At 45.5% G+C, this 16275-nt stretch overlaps 1 pseudogene; it reads left to right on the plus strand.

Annotated features, from left to right (window-relative positions):
• The first annotated feature begins 7328 nt into the window (after positions 1 to 7328).
• On the plus strand, positions 7329 to 11807 carry LOC116873591 (annotated as a pseudogene).
• Positions 11808 to 16275: the final 4468 nt, after the last annotated feature.

The raw sequence follows: 16275 nt of genomic DNA on the forward strand, positions 1-16275 counted from the left end.
AATGCAAGCCTTGTCATGTACCTAGAAAGCAAAAATGCAAATAATTGCAAACAGCCGTGATAACCACGATGGAGGATACATTTGACCGTCAATAACTGTCCACAGGTGGCTAAAACAATGAGGAGATTTGTTACTTTATGTAACAAGGAACCCAGATGTCAGGCAAGGCTGCCCAGGCAACTCACTGGGCAGCCATCATCATCCAACACTCATGTTCCTTTTGTTTTCTGCTCTGCTGTTCTCAGTTTGTTGACTTAACCTTGTAAGATGACTCTCCTCATGGTCTAAAGATGACTGTCTTTGGACGCCTGGGTGGCTCAGTCGATTAAGCATCTGCCCTCCACTCAGGTCATGATCCCAGGGTTCTGCGATCGAGTCCTGCATCGGGCTCCTTGCTTGGTGGGGAGCCTGCTTCTCCACCTGCCTGTTGCTGCTCCCCTTGCTTGTGCTTGCACTTTCTCTGACAGATAGATGAAAAAAATCTTTAAAAAAATAAAGATGGCTACCTTCTTTCAGTTACTGCATACAGATGACAATGCTCAGAGGTAGAAAGGGACACATACCTGTCTTCTATCCCTTGTTAAAAAACAACGAAAACCTTCCCAGAGGCTCCTGAGCAATATCTATTCCCCATTTCCTTGGCCAGAACTATATCATGCACTCTTGTATAAACTACCTGCCTGCCAGAAAATCAGGACTGTCAGGACTGGCTTAAATGAAACAAGATTCATTCCCTAAGACTACCTAGAGGGCCAGTCCTCCTGTCTCCCCAAACAAAGAACATTGGCCACTTAAAGGAGAGTGAACCAAACTAGGATCTTGTTTCTGAGATTAAAGGGGTACAGAATCACAGCTGAGTAGAAAACTAACAGTGCCTGCTGCCCCAGGCTCCAGGAAAGGAGACCTGGGTGTGAGGAGTTGAAAGAAAACTGTTCCAAATCTTCACATTAAACTTACAAGACAGGTTTTCTTGTCCTGTTTCAGAGATAAGAAATGTGGCATTAGGTATACATCAGACTCCAAAGTCTAAACTGGGCCTGCCTGTTTATCCATCAAGTTCACTTACAGAGGGGAATGTCAGAGTAAGTTTTTTAAAAAGTCCTTTGGGGAAAGCAGAAGAAGTTCATCAACTATCAGCCCTGGTACAAATAGGATTTCCATGATCCAACTGGCTACTCACTGAATTCCTCACTGACATCAACTAAAGATCCCTTTTTAACTAAGAAGAGTGCCCACTTTGTGGCAAGGAGAAAAGAGCAGGTGTGCTAATCTGCAACTATACCCAGGAGTAAATTTACCTAGAAAAGGAGTGTGGCCAAGCTGTCTTTGAAGCAATTCTCCATTACTGTAGGGTCGAGGTAAAATGTCTTATGACTTACACTACCAAAAATTTTTTTAGCTTCATCTCCCTAAAAAATAGTGGCATCAATTTCAAATTCAGCCCTTCCCTCAGCCTTTACTGATAGCCACGCTGATAAATGTCCTAAGAGCCCAAACTTAAGAATCCAGTTGGTGGGGTGGAAATACGGGGCAAGCAGGTCTTAAGAGGGTTTTCAGGGTAGAGCAGAGAAGTGTCCACTGACATGCAGTACTTTCTGCCATGTTGGACCTCATAGCCTGCTCCAGTCGCTGGCTGCCCAGCTCCTGCCTGGGCCATTCACTTCAAACCTGGGCAGATCATAAAGACGGCCTAGGGTCTGGTCCTGCCTATATATAATAAGTGGTATTACCTTTTTTGGAGACCTTCTTAAAGTGCCAAGCACTGAGTTAAAGCCATTGCTGATACCTTCACACATAATTCTTACTCCAACCCTTGGGAGTAGATGGCTTTCCCATGAATGAAGCTCAAGGAAGCTAAGCCACCAACCCAAAGTCATAAGGAGGTGGTTGACTGGGATTTTATCTCAGGTCTGATTGCAGACTTAATGGCCTTCACTGGTCTACCCTACTTTCTCTGTTCACTTGAAATACTTGAGTATTTTTTAAACCCCCATGAGAAGTCTACCAGGTGGATATGGACACGACTATCTTATATCAGCTCAGAGAAATTAAAAAAGCTTGCCTTAAGTTTCCAGCTAATAAGGAGAGGAGGATTTGAACCCAGGTCTGAATGGTCCCCACCCACAGTCCCCCATGCATGAATTGCTTCCTCCTGTACATGAGCTGCTGATCCTAGCATCCCCCCTTCCTGAGTGAGCTACCACCTGGGTAGCCAGCTTCTTTATAATTGAGAATTGCCATAGTTTAAAAAAAATCATGAAAGAAAGGATTTTGTTTGCCTTTACAAGCTGGTTTTGAGAGTCATATATATGTGCGTGCGTGTGTGTGTGTGTATATAAATTTTTTCTCTCTTTGAAGTTACTCCAGGTTTTTAAAGGAGTCTTCTGCTATTAAACATGCCCCATCCACGTTCCCCAGGTCTCTTCAGGTCAGCATATTTAAAAAAAGAAAGATCTGAACTTGTCATTTAGCTCTCACTCTGTATGAATCATAACAGGACTGTACGTGGGAAAACAGCCTAGTTCTAGGAACTGGTAATAGAAGCTGGGGTTTGTCACCTTCATGGGTGCATCTCAGATCCCACATGGGTGCTTCTGGGGCCCATGTGATGGTACATCCTTGACCCAGGGGGAACGAACTGAGCAACTGGGTCGTGGCCACCTCAACTGACAGATGGCCCGGTCACACACACACCTACCTCAGTGACCAGGCTCTGGGCAGAGGCCAAAGAGTAGAGAAGATTCTTCAGAGGGATGGCCTCTCCCTCCCTTTAGAATGATATTTTTAAATCCGGGCTAATAATATAACAACAACAATAACAACAGCAGGTAACATACATTGAGCGCTTAGCTACCATTGTCCTCACTGGTATTGTTGCTACTGCTCGTCCATTAACCGTGGAAGTACTCAATAACTAACATTTATGAGTATAAGTAGTGATTATTCTTGCAATAATGTGTGTGTGTGTGTGTGGCACTTAAGAGATCAGGCTGCAGGGACAAAGAGACCTGAGTTTGACACCTACTGTCCCCTCTCCCTGGTCATGTGAGTCTGGGAAGTTACTTCGACTTGCCTCAGTTATCCTCATCTGTGAAATGGAGGCAATAAAAGTAACTGTTCCCATAGAGCTGTTGGGAGGATTGGATAGGATCATGTAGGGGACGTGTGCAATAGTTTAGTTGCTAGTTCAAAATGGGGTCTCAGTGACCAGAGGTGATAATGAGCGATTAGTGCCATTTCTGCGCCTTCCATGAGAGCTGGACTTCCAGGGCCAAGTGTTCTCGGCCTACCCTGTGAGCATCTGCAAGGACCTGAGCTTCCCAACACTGATGATACAGGAGGAAAAACAAACACTGAAAAAAATCTCTGAAAATAAACTGATGTCTTGCCCACAAACCAGAAACTGGTGCTCAGGTGTCTGGTTTGGTGGGTGTTAGCTTGGCAGGGCTGGTTTGTGTGGTGTTGGGGGGAGGATAGTGGAGGATGTAAGGAGGTGGAGAGAAATCTATTTTTTAGCTTTCATTTCTGTCCGGAATTTCGTACCAAATATATTTCCTCACCAACAAGATCAAAGGGATGGCCCACCTGACATCACTCACGGCATCTCGCTGGACAGCGGGGAGGAGAGGGAAATAAATCTGAGTATTTGCGACCACAGTCATTTGCGTCTGAGAAGAGAGGATGACATAAATCTTCACTGTGAGCTAGGCCTTGAAATAGGGTGAGAAGTTGCTGCAAAATGAATATTCAGTCAGGAATGTTGGTGGCCTGCTTTTCTTAAGAGTGGAGTTAGTCTATGGATCTGATTATCTTTTAGGACTATCCCAGTAACCCAACTCTGAGTTTTGGGGTTCCTTCCATCTTCCCATCCAGTTTCTTTTCCACTGACATCTACTGAGGGCTAACCCTGTAGCAGGCACCGGGCTACCTAGCAGGAGATATGGGGTAATGGACTCCATGTCGCATCTATCCTAGCAGTGTCCCGTCTAAGGGGAGAGATGGACACTGAGCCAAATCCTACACCAACGCTAACTGTAATTGCATGAGACGTAAAGAGGCAAAAGGCCAGAACTGATAAGGGTGAGACGAAGTGGGAGAGCCCCGCACCTAGCCTGGGAGTTCAGGGACAGCCTTTCTGAGGAAGTGATGCTTGAACCGAGACCTGAAGGGTGAGCAGCAATTAGCCAGGCAAGGAGTGGGTGGTGGGGATGTGGGTGGGGAAGCTTCAGATTTTCGAGAAACAAGGAAATGGCCAGTGCGGCTGGAGCCCAGAACACAAAGGGAAGAGTGACGTGATATGGAGCTGGTTAGGGAAAAGAGCCAGGGCTGGCCTACTTTCCTCTTACTTTGTATGGCTCCTGTTTCGTTTTGCTATGTCCAGTTCCTAGAGGGGAGAAGGCAGGCCCGCCCTTCCTGTTGTGGGGCCACAGGTCTGTAGGCCAGCAGAGTCCTCTCCTGGGTCTGGCTGAGGCCTCCTCCTCGTGCATCATGGTGCCCAATGGCTGTCCAGCCCCTTGGTTCCCTTCCCACCATGGTGGGCTGGTGTGGCTTTCTCCTATTTGTTCAACGGCCCCCAGGCACTGACACCAATGCCTTCCTTGCATTGGTTTAAGGTGGTTTAAGGAGCCTTGCTACTAGGCTGATCTGGTTTCCTCTTGTGAACGGTATTGCTGCCTGTGATCTTGTGTCCCATATAGAAACCAAGTCTCCACTTCCTACCCCAGCTCCAGTACCTGGTTCCTTTCCTCTGTATCATCCTTACAAGACCTTCCCCATCAGTGCATACAACTCGGGTGATCTGTGCCTGCTTAACATCAAATACTCCTGGGGAGAAAGGGGAAAAACCTAGAGAGTCCTACTCTTGAGCAGCTCATGGACCCCACCAGGCACTATGCTAAGCACCTTACCTATGATCTCATCTCATGCCCAGAACAACCCATGTGATAGAGACTATCACTAGTGCCCATTTTATAGATGAGGAAACTGATCCAAAGGGAAATAATACAAATGGCCCAAAGTCACACTTATCAGTGGAGAGGCTGGGATTTGAACGTGCATAAACCCAAGGCCCAGATTCTTAACCAATACCCTCTATCGTCTCTACTCATCTCTCTGCCTCTCTCTGAATTTCTAGAAATGTCCTCACGCTGTTATTCTTCAATAGCTGGGGCCTTGTCTTGTGGGTAGAATCCTGTCATGCACCCCCATGTTTTCCTGTGGCTACAGCTCACCTTCCTGTTCTCGCATGCCCTATTGTGTCTCATAGGGCCTCTCTGTCCGTGTCATGTGTTGGCCTAGTTTCCTGCTGTCACTATGTGTTTCCCCAGTACTGTGTGCTCTTTGGAGCTGGAGTTTCACCAACTGCCTGAGGTTAAGCCTCAAAAGGGCAGGACTGTTCTTTTCTGAAGCTAATGCCATTTCTTCTGTTGCTACCCCTTGGATTCCCAGCTGGGTGGTAGAGTACAGACGGGCATTGCAGTGACCACCCCTCAAAATGTCTGAGAGACCTGAAGTTCTCCTAAGAACTGCAAATTTAAGGAAGTGCTCCTCAAAGGGGATAGTACCATCCTCGGGGAATGTTTCCTTGTGAGGGCACTTTTGGTTTTTGTAGGTATTGCAGGGGTATGGAGGTGGAGATGGGGAAGGTCTCATGTCCTACTGGTTTGGGGCGCCACTTCGAGGCAGGCCTGTTAGGCAAGAGTTGTCCTGTGTCCCCTGAGGATCTGAAATGTCCCACTGAGTTACACCTGGGGAACTCAGTCTGTTAAGCATTGGTCTTTGACTCAGGTCATGAGCCCAGGATCCTGGGATTGAGATGAGCCCTGAGCCCTGGGTCGGGCTCCCGCTCAGTGGGGAGTTTGCTTCTCCCTCTCCCTGTGCCCCTCCACCCCACGTGTGCTCTCTCTCTCTCTCTCTCAAATGAATAATAAACTCTTAAAAAAAAAAAAAAAGAAAGAAAGAAATATCCCACCATACATTTACAACAGGTGAGAACTTTTTTTCATTACCTTACCATAGATCCTCACCCTTTTCCTCCCATATAAACATAAGTACTGGTATCGTTTTAATAGCCACCAAGCTTCCCAGAATACTACTGCATAAATGAACACAAGCCTCTACCATTTTACTAAGAGTTGTCCGCCATTTTGGAAAATGACGTCATTAATGGCAGTACCATGCTTGGGATCTGAATCATTAGTGCCACACAATTGCATCAGGCTTTACTTATGGCTGAATCATGTGCGGAAATTTTATGTATGCTTCTTTAGCCCTTATTTGGAAATAGCACATACAAAGCAAAATGGTCAACAACTTTCTGTTGTGCATTAGTCTCACTCTTACCAAATCTTGATGTATTCATTAAAAGTAGGGGCAAACACCTGACTTCTCCTGTCTTCTTGAATCATCTGGGCACTTTCATATTGAAATGCATATTGTACTGTAAATCCTATCTTTTGTTTCTTCCTCACATGACATTTAGAGCCATGTACTGATGTTTAGAAATGTTTTGTAGGTATTGTACTCTCTATGAATTTCAGTTCAGTATAGTAAAGACAATGTAAAGCCAACAAAAATGTTTTAAGTAAAAGGGGTTGTGATAGAACTAAAAACTACAGTTTTAAGGAAATGAGAATGACTTTTTTTTTTTCTGCCAGAATTTATATACCAAATAAATGAGAGTCTCATCCAAGCCTTTTTGGCGACCAAAGACTTATTTTATTGGCTATTTTTTCTCCAAAGGCTTTCGGTATTCTCTTGGAACAATCTTCAGAGGCAGGCATGATTTTATTTGTCCCGCCCCTCTGAGAGAATTTTCTATGGTTTTGCTTGTTGTAAAAGATTTTGTTTTTTGAAAGGAGCCAACAGTTTTCGGGACAAATTGTTGAGACCAAGGTCAGTGATCAAGCTGACTGGTGATATTCTTGGGCGCAGACTGTGAGGTTTGGGGGCAGGAATTGTGTTTCATCCATCTCTGAACTTCCACAGCACTTGGTACGTGGTATACAGCGGATGCTCAGTAGGGGGTTGAAACAGATTTTGTCAAATATGTGATGTAAGCTTGGGGTAAGAGAATTGAATCAATGCTTCTGTATTGTACTGAATTTTAAATGATATAGAAGTGTGTAATATAACAAAGTGAAACCTCCTCTGGGTGTCATTGAAAACATTCTAAAGATGGTATGGCATGAGCACGGTCCAGTAAGAGTGAACACTGGCTGTGACCAGTGGGTAAACCCACTTTGGTGCATTCCAGTTGAATATTAGCCCTGCTTCTTCCTCTTCCTGCCCTTGGAAATCCCACTTCCCAGAGGTAACTATTAGGACTAATGGCGGGTTTTGAAAGTTCTCATCTCCTTGCAGCAAACGCTACTAACAATTTAGTGAGCCTCCCTCCAGACTTAAAATATATCCATGGAAGGGATATGTGTGTGTGATGGGGCTATGTTCATGGAAAGTGAGAGATATTTTCACATATGCTTTTAATTTGAAGAAATTGGATTTTATCAATACTGTTATAAAATGTGCTCTTTTCTTTTTTTTTAATTTTTTAAAAAGATTTTATTTATTTATTTATTTGTCAGAGAGAGAGAGACAGAGAGAGACAGAGAGCACAAGCGGGCAGAGAGGCAGGCAGAGGGAGAAGCAGGCTCCCCACCGAGCAGGGAGCCCGATGCGGGGCTCGATTCCAGGACCCTGGGATCATGACCCGAGCCGAAGGCAGTGGCCAAACCGACTGAGCCACCCAGGCACCCCAAATAAATGTGCTCTTTTCCATTTCTGTATCACAGCTCATTTCAAACCATGTCACGGTCAAGTGTTCAAATAGCTTTGTTCTGAAGGAAATTCAGAGCAAGAATGCCAAAGGGGTTTTGAAGATAGGAAGACAAGAGGGCAACTTCAATGGAAAACTTGCTTTCATATATTTGAGTTCTTATGGTTGCATTTTTTCTTCTCTTTTGGAACTGAAACTTAGGAATTGGTTTGATTTGAGTTCAAATTCCAGTGGTGAAGAAGAGCTTATGGTGTAGTGTGGGAGACCAACACCAAACTAGGAAACAAGTAAGGAAACAGCATCTGTGTCTTTTACAATTGGGGTACATGTTCTGAAGGATAGAAATAGTGTGATGGCTTAGGGACTGGAAGGAGAAGGCCACTTTAGATAAAGTCATCAGGGAAGGCCTCTCTGTGCTGATAAACCCTGAGTCAAGACCAGAGATCATGCAAAGGCCATGAAGTAGGAATGGGCTGGGGGTACTTGAGGAGCCCCATGAGGAACAACAGATCAGTGACCACAGAGGAGAGTTCTAGAAGGTGAAATCAGACAGGCAAGCAGGGACCACACCTTATAGGGTCTTGTAGGCCTACAAGAACTCCAGGAGTTTGAGTTTCATTCTGAAGGGACTGACTTGGGACACCTGGATAGGCTTAGGTCATAATTCCAGGGTCCTAGGATCGAGTCCCACATCCAGCTCCTTCCTCAACGGCGAGCCTGCTTCTCCTTCTGCCTGCCGCTCCCCCTTGCTTGTGCTTTCTCTCTCTGTCTGACAAATAAATCAATAAAATCTTAAAAAAGAAAAGAAATTCTAAGAATTTCCTTTAAATAAATAAATAATAAATGGAGTGACTTGTTCTAATTTGATTTTAGAGAAGGACAAAGGTCAAAGCACAGAGACCAGTTAAAAGCCATTGCAACCGCCCAGGCAAAAGAGGGTGACAGCTTGGATGAGGGAGGTGCTGTGGAGATGGAGAGAAGTAAATGGACTTGAGATTTCTTTCACCAAGATTTGCTGACAGAGTGATGTGGCATGCGTGCGTGCGTGTGTGTGTGTGTGTGTGTGCGTGCATGCCTGTGAGAAAGGGATCACGAAAGGGCCAACGCCTAGGGTTTGGGCCTGAATAACTGTGTGGGTGATGGTGCTATTTATAGAAATAGGGAAGCAGGCGAAGAACAAGTTTGGGAGGCAGAAGGGTCAAGGAAATGAGAATTTCTTTTCAGTCAAATTCATTTTGAAATGTCTCTTTGAGGCTTGAGTGTGGTATCAAGTTGACAGATAAATACAGAGAGGTTCTGGGATGGGTCTGTCTGGAGGTGTACATTTCAGAATTATCCACATGCAGATATATTTAAAGCCAAGGGAGTTGACATGCAAAGGTAGCTCTCTGTATTTTCCAGTTTGTAAACATCTTTATTGCCAAGTTTCTAAGTGATAAGAAAAAGAATGTAAAGAGAGGGGGCAGGGAGGGGAGAAAGAGAAAGCATGCACAATTCCAATGGTGTCTATAAACTATGTCTTGCTGCAAAGTAAGTGTATGGTCACACACATGTGTGTGCACACACACATACACACACACACCACAGCTGCAAACTGCAACTTGCATACACAAGTCATGTAGAAGATACACTCACTCTCAGTCCCGACCCCAAACAGACCCTGCCTCCTCCTCAGCTCCTGCTAAGTCCTGGACAGGCAACTTTCACCACATTTCCATCACTTATCCATGCCTGAAAGGCAAAGACATGGGGGCTCCTCTGCCTTGGATGGATCCGACTCCAGAAACTCCTGGTCTCCCTGCTGGTCGGAGAGCGGGACTGGGATCAGCATCTGGGCAAGGCTCATAGGCTACCACGGAAGAGGATTCAAGAGTCTCCACTGCTTCAGGCAGCCAAGGAAAATGACCTGTGTTTCCTGAAGAAACTTCTACTGGAATGAACCTGCAACTTGATACAGGAGGAACCCTGGGGGAGATGGCACTGTGCACAGCAGTCCTCTGGGACAGTCTCAGGGCAGCCACAGGGCTGACCGAGGCTGCCTGGGAGCTGGTCAAGGAGCCCACCACGGGTAAGGCGTCTGTAGGTCGGACTGCTGGGCACACAGCCATCGTGAACCAGAATGTGCCCTCGGCGCGAGCCCTGGTTGCCCACAGGGCAGCGTCTCTGCAAGAGCTATAGACACCGCTTTCCATCACAGCCCCTGCAAGCTTATCTACTTTGGGGAGCATGCTTTGTCCTCGGCGGCCCGTGTGGGCAGCAAGGAGATTGTGAGGCTGCTCATGGAACACGGAGCCAACATGTGGGCCCAGGACTCCCTGGAAAACACCATCTTGCTCATCCTCATCCTCCACCCCGACCAAACCTTTGCCTGCCAGATGTACACCCTGCTGCTGTCCTCTGATGGTGCAGCGACCACCCGCAGTCCTGGACCTCATGCATGCCCAATCACCAGGGTCTCACCCCCTGCAAGCAGGCTGGAGTGGAGGGCAACCTGATGCAGAAAACAAAGCACATCTGGTGGAATTATGGGCCACTGACCTCCACTCTCTTTGACCTCACAGAGGTCGACTCCTGGGGAGAGAGCTCTTGTCTCCCCCAGAAGCAGGAGACTCACCAGATCCCGGAAGAGACCCCAGTGAAACAGCTAGTGAGCTTCAAGTGGAAGAAATATGGGCAGTGGCACCTCTATGTTCCGAGTGCCTTGTACCCACTCTGTATGATCGGCTATGTCTACCGCCCCCTCAAGTTCCATATTGGTAATGGCACAGGTTCCTGAGGTAACACCTATTTCCAACAGAAATCACCCAGGAGGCCTATGTGACTTGCCAGGATAAAATCTGGCTGGTGAGGGATTTGGTGACTGTCCTTGGAACTGTGGTCATCCTGCTCCTAGAGATCCTGGGCATCTTCAGTGTTGGTGTCTCTTGATGTTTGGGACAGTCCTCTGGGGGCTGTTCCACGTCATTGTCATCACCTATGCCTGCATGGTGCTGGTGAACATGAGGATGGGGCTGTCTAACATGAAGGGAGAGATGGTGCCCATGTCTGTTGCCCTGGTGCTAGGCTGGTGCAGTGTTACGTGCTTTGTTGGAGAATTCCAGATGCTCTGTCCTTTCACCATCATGATCCAGAAAGATGATTTTTGGTTTTATTTTGCTTTTTCTTTTCTCTTATCTCTTAAAGTAATCTCTACACCCAAGATGGGGCTTGGACTCATAACTCAGAGGTCAAGAGTTGCATGTTTTACAGACTGAACTAGCCAGGCACTCCTTAAAGATGATATTTGGAGACCTGAAACCTTTCTGCCAGCTGGTGGCCTTGTTATTCTGGGATTTGCCTCAGCGTTTATGTCCTTTTCCAGACACAGGACCCAGCCAAGCTGGGACAATTCCAACGCTGCTCCTTTCAGCTTTTCCTCACCATCATTAATGGGCCTGCCAACTATGAAGTGAACTTACCCTTCACGTTTAGCATCATCTACTTTGTCTTTGCCATCATCACCGTACTGCTTATGCTCCACCTGTTTATTGCCATGAAGGATGACACACACGGGCAGGTGGCCCATGAATGGGCAAGCTCTGGAAGACCCAGGTCTGGCCACCACGGTGATGTTGGAGAGGAAGATTCTGCGCTTCCTGTGGTCTTGCTCTGGTATCTGTGGCTGCCAATATGGGCTGCAGGACTACTGATTCCTATAAAACAAGAACCACCGTGATCAGAATCCTTTGTGGGTGCTTCACTATGTGGAAGGTTTCAAGAGCTCAGATAAGGAGCATGAACGAGAGCAACTTTCTGAGAAATAGTCCTCTGTTTCTGAGATTGAAAGTGGGATCCCAGCCAGAGCCTCCGTGGGCCTCACAACCCATGCCTGTCCCGGATCACATCTCACAGCAAGAGCAATTACCAGGGCTGGGAGATCCTTTGTCACAACACCCTGGGACAGGTGAATCTCAGACTGGATCTTGGCGAGGGGGATGGAGGGGAAAATATCATTGATGATGAGGACCCCTGTTACTGTGGACCTGACAAATAGGGAGCCCTGGTGGGGAGGAGCATTAAATTTCATGCCTATTAATCATGGGAGGCAGTAGACAGAATAATTCTTTTTTTTTTTAAGATTTTATTTATTTGAGAAAGAGATCATGCACACAAGTGCGGTGAGGAGCAAGAGAAGGAGAAGCAGACTCCCCACTGAAAAGGGAGCCCAATGCAAGGCTCGATCCCAAGATCCTGGGCTCATGACCTGAGCTGAAGGAAGATGCTTAACTGAGCCACCCAGGGGCCCCCAGAATAATTCTTAAAGGCCATGTGTCACTGTTCTCAGCATTTCTGGAGATGTGCGATGGACATCTGTGGTTCCACGTATCTTCTGAGTTCCTGAAAGTCCACATCTTGGGAAAAGAAAGTATCTTTGCAAGCAAAGTTGGACTTGGCCATCAAAGGTGTGAGGTAGGGATGCTAGCCTAATGTCTACCTCATCTTTCTTTCTGCCTCATGCAGGCACTAGAAAGTAGGAGGCCTTCCTGGTTCAAGAGAGCTTAATGTGGGCAGAGCCAGACATGGCACTGAGGTTATAGCCCTTCCCTTTTTTCTATACTCCTAGAGGATTTTCTCCCCACCTAGCAACCAAATGCCACCTAGAAAACTGCAAGAAGAAAGAAAGATTCTTCGGGATGCCTGGGTGGCTCATTCAGTTAAGTGTTTGTCTTCAGCTCAGGTCATGATCCCAGGCTCCTGGAATCAAGTCCTGCATTGGGCTCCTTGCTCAGCGGGGAATCTGCTTCTCCCTTTCTCTCTCTGTTCACATGCTCGCTCCCCCTCTCTCTTGAGTAAATAAATAAAATCTTAAAAAAGAAAGGTTCTTTGACCTTTCATTCATTCATTCATTCATTCTTTCTTTATAAGATTTTATTTATTTACTCAAGAAAGAAAGATAGTCAAAGAGAGCACAGTCTGGGGGAGAAGGAAAAGCAGGCTCCCTACTGAGCCTGGAGCCAATGCAAGGCTGGATCCCAGGACCCTGAGATCATGACCTGAGCTGAAGGCAGATGCTTAACTGACTGAGCCACCCAGGAGCCCCACCCTTGTTTTATTTTATTTTTTAATTTTATTGTGGGTAGATACACATAATATAAAATTTACCATTTTGGACATTTCTAGGTATACAACTCAGTGGCATTAAGTACATTCACATGTTACTATTCATGTACAAGTCTTTCCCATCTTTCCAAACTGAAACTCTCGTACCCATTAAACATTAACTCTTCACTATTCCTTCCCCACAACCCCTGATAACTTTCTATGAATTTGACTACTCTAGGTACCGCCTGTAAATGAAATCATATAATATTAATCCTCTTGTATCTGGTTTATTTCATTTAATATGTTTTCAAGATTTATCCATATGGTAGCAGGTATCAGAATTTTATTCCTTTTAAAGGCCAAATAATGTCTCTTTCTTTCTTTCTTTCTTTGAGAGAGAGAGAGAGGGAGAGCGTGTGCATACACATACCCATACACACACGACAGCGGGAGGGGCAGAGGGAGAGGGAGAGAGAGAATCTCAAGCAGACTCCTCTCTCAGTTCAGAGTCCTATGTGTGGCTCCATCTTACGACCCTGAGATCATGACCTGAGTCGAAACTCAGTTGGATGCTCAACCGACTGAACCACCCAGTGCCCCCAAATCGTATTTCATTGTACGAATGTATCACATTTTATTTATCCATTCATCCATTGATTGACACTTGGGTTGTTTCTACTTTTTGGCTATTGTGATATCACTGTTAACCTTGGTGTACAGTGATCTCTCCGAGTCCCTGCCTTCAATTCCTTCATGTATATCCCTCCACGTTGAATCTGGATCTTATGGCAATTCTTGTTTAATTTTTTTGAGGAACTGCCACACTATTTTCCACAGTGGCTGTGCTATTTTACATTTCCTCGAACAGGGCACAAGGGTTCCAGTTTCTTCACTTCCTTACCAATACTTGTTATTATTCTGCTTTGGTGTTTTTCTTTTCTTCTTTTTCTCTTTCTCTTCTTCTTTCTATAGCCATCCTAACCAGTATGAATGGGTACCTCATTGTGGTTTTGATTTATATTTCCCCAAAGACTAATGACAATGAACATCTTTTCATATGCTTATTGGCCATTTGTTTATCTGTTTGGGGGGAAATATCTATACAAGTCTTCTGTCGAAACAAACAAGTTCTTGGCTTTTGCTAGCAGTGCCTTGAGATCGTCCAAGTTATGAGACATAGGACACGCACACCACCTGCTGGCCATTTCTTAGAATTTCCCAGCACACCCTTTAGGGCAAAAAAAGTTTTTAGTTCAAGGAATTACCAAAGAAACCAGGGTCAATGTCGCCGCAGATCCTTGATGCCGAGGGTGTGTTCTGAGAGTGGGAAGAACTTGGACTTGGAGCAGAGAAAGCCAGATTTGAATCTTGCCTTTGATTAAGCAAAGGGCAGGTCTCTTTGCCTCTAAATCCTAGAGCAGTGTGTCCAGTAAAAGAACAAGTCACTCCACACCCAGGTCTTCATGATGATGAAAGTGTTCTAGATCTGTGCTGTGCAATGGGGTAACCACTAGCCACATATGGCTGCTGAGCCCTTGAAATGTGGCTATTGTAAATAAAGAACCGACTTTTAAAACTTAATTACAATATGGGGCACATGTGTGGCTCAGTGAGTGGTTAGGTGTCCCGCTCTTGATTTTGGCCCAAGTCATGATCTCAGGGTTGTGAGATCAAGCTCTATATCAGGCTCCATGCTGCGTAGGGGAGTTTGCTTGAGTTTCTTTAATTACTTTAAATGTAAGTTTCAATAACTGTCCGTGGCTACTGACTACCATATTGGACAATGCAATTCTAAAGACTCAGTTTCTTCATCTGTACAATGGGGATGGGAATAGCTCCCGGGGCGGGGGGTGGTTTATGCAAGCAAAATGAGATAATCTGGGACAACATCTAACACAGTGCATGCTTGTAACAGGCAGCTATAATGTGTGTTTGGATAAACACCCAGTGGAATCAGTAGAACATTCCACCAGCACCTCTCCACCCCTCACTAAATTTTTCATTAATCTCCTGCTGTGAATTCAAAAGGAAAAACAGGGAATATTCATTAGTACCACAGGTCTGTCTCTCTTAAAAAACATTCTGTATGAAATGAATCAGTAAATGTGGTGTTTTGTATTTTTTCCCCCTTTCTCCGAGACGGGAGACTGTATCAGCTTATGGTAAGAAAGCCATCCCAGTCAATGAATAATCAGAGGCAAAGCCAAGCAGATGATAAATCTTGGCCTCCATCCTGTGAAGCCACCCACTAAGCAACGTTGAATAAATCTGTTAAGCTTAGCATATTTTTCAGGGTAATTGGTTGCAGTTTTCACAGACTCTTTGATTTTTAACCTTATCTTGGGCCTATTCCAAGCTAATGAAACAGAGAATGAAGTAAGTTCTGATTTTGGCTTAAGTTTCAGGGAGGGGACCAAAGCATTAGCCTTGACAAGGCTGGGAGCAAAAAAGATGTTTGTTCATGCTTCTCTCCCCTGAGTGCAAGCAACATCTAGGCTTCTGGTTTTTTGTTTGTTTTTTTTCCCCCCCAAGATGATTCCCTTCTCCTTGGAGAAGGCTACAGGTGACTTAGAGAGAACATCACAAAATACTATGTAATTAAGCTGATTATAGCTCTGTGGATGCAAGATGCTAGCAATTATTTAAATCATGGGGTTTGGAGGCCGTGAGGACAAACAACAGGTATTCTCTAAAAACGGTTGACTGTGTAGGCACAGGGTCAGGAAATCTAGGTTCAAGTTCCAGCTCCTCCATTTGCCCACTGTGTGACCTTGAGCAGGTACTCAAGATCTCTGAGTCCCTGTCTTCTTGCCAGTAAAACAGATAGAGTACTACCCCCGTCAGCCGATGGCTGTGAGGGGAAATAAGATTGTTCCTGTGAAATACCAGCACAGTACCTGGGGTGTCATGAGGACTCAGAACTCCTCCCTTCTTCAGTGGGACATAGCGGGGCTTTTTAGAGAAGAAAATCCATGACGTGGCTTTTTTGTGTTCCCAGCTGTTAGGGGTTGTGTCATACGCCCCTCCTCCCAAATGTGTGTGTTGAAGTCCTAATCCCCAGTACCTCAGCAACGTGACTACATCTGGAGATGGAGTTGTTCAAGAGGTAATTAAGGGAAAATAAGATCACGAGGGTGGGCCTGAATCCAGTATGACTGCTGTCCTTTTTTTTTAAGATTTTATTTATTTTTTATATATTTACTTATTTAAATGAGAGAGAAAGAGAGAAAGCATGAGCAGGGGGATTGGCAGGCATAGGGAGAAGCAGGCTCCCCACTGAGCAGGGAGCCCAATGTGGGGCTTCCATCCCAGGACCCTGAGATCATGACCCGAGCCGAAGGCAGACACTTAACCGACTGAGCCACCCAGGTGCCCTTGGTGTCCTTCTAAAATGAGGAACTTTGGACACACATAAACAG

The sequence above is a fragment of the Lontra canadensis genome, unplaced genomic scaffold, assembly GCF_010015895.1.
Source record: "Lontra canadensis isolate GAN:19392208 unplaced genomic scaffold, GSC_riverotter_1.0 scaffold34, whole genome shotgun sequence".
Lineage (NCBI taxonomy): Eukaryota > Metazoa > Chordata > Mammalia > Carnivora > Mustelidae > Lontra > Lontra canadensis.